Here is an 861-nt window from a genome sequence, read left to right as displayed (position 1 = left end):
GGATCAAAGCCTCATTTTCACTTTTGTCATTGTCTCACACAATAAGGGACAACACAGACAAGAGCTAATTGAATAGACCCATGTCTTTTAACTGTTTATGGATTTTGCAAGAACAACCATGATATAATATATTTGATATGCAGGTACTTTTCAATAGTTGCCCACACTAAACCAGGTTTGGCCAAAACAATGTATTGCCCTTCTTTCTCTGAGCATTCTAGTTAATGCTGTGGTGATGCTAGACAGCCTCAGACCTTGACCATTGCTCCTCTTAGTCAAGCGCCATTGGGGTTAATACTGCATCTAGAAACAAAGATGTCAGTTGCTTTGATTCATAGGGCATTTTGTATTGAATATGCATTATGTAAGCCAGAGAGGTGTTCCAGTTTAAATCACTCTGACACACGGAGCACAATAATATCTTTTCCTAATAACCTCTCACACATGAGGTTTTTGGATCCTAAACCCCTCTCTAGTTGTGCGCTCTCTGTGTGGGATGATGAACTCCTTTATATGTCACATGCTTAATTTTATGTTCAGTTGCCTGGATACAAGGGCTGGTTTAGCTTCTTGGGAGGGAGGGAACATTTGGCCTTTTCATCACATTAGCATTTAAGATATGACTCCAGCCATCCAAACTCTCCTCACACTGGTCACAGCATGCAAGTCAACTCCGGATAAATGTGTCATTGATTCCACCTCTTGGTCAATGTGATATTGATTCATAAATGTATTTGGAAGGGGGAAATTATTTTTCTATATGCCACTGAAGGATGGCAGGGAGAGAACAACATGAAGCGCTCTTCCTGTTCGCCATGATGTTAGTTGAGCGTCACAGCTGCTAATCTCTGTACCCTTCAC

Source organism: Alosa sapidissima, chromosome 1 (genome assembly GCF_018492685.1).
Source record: "Alosa sapidissima isolate fAloSap1 chromosome 1, fAloSap1.pri, whole genome shotgun sequence".
In the NCBI taxonomy this organism is placed as follows: Eukaryota; Metazoa; Chordata; class Actinopteri; order Clupeiformes; family Clupeidae; genus Alosa; species Alosa sapidissima.
Note: the sequence above shows the minus strand (reverse complement) of the source record.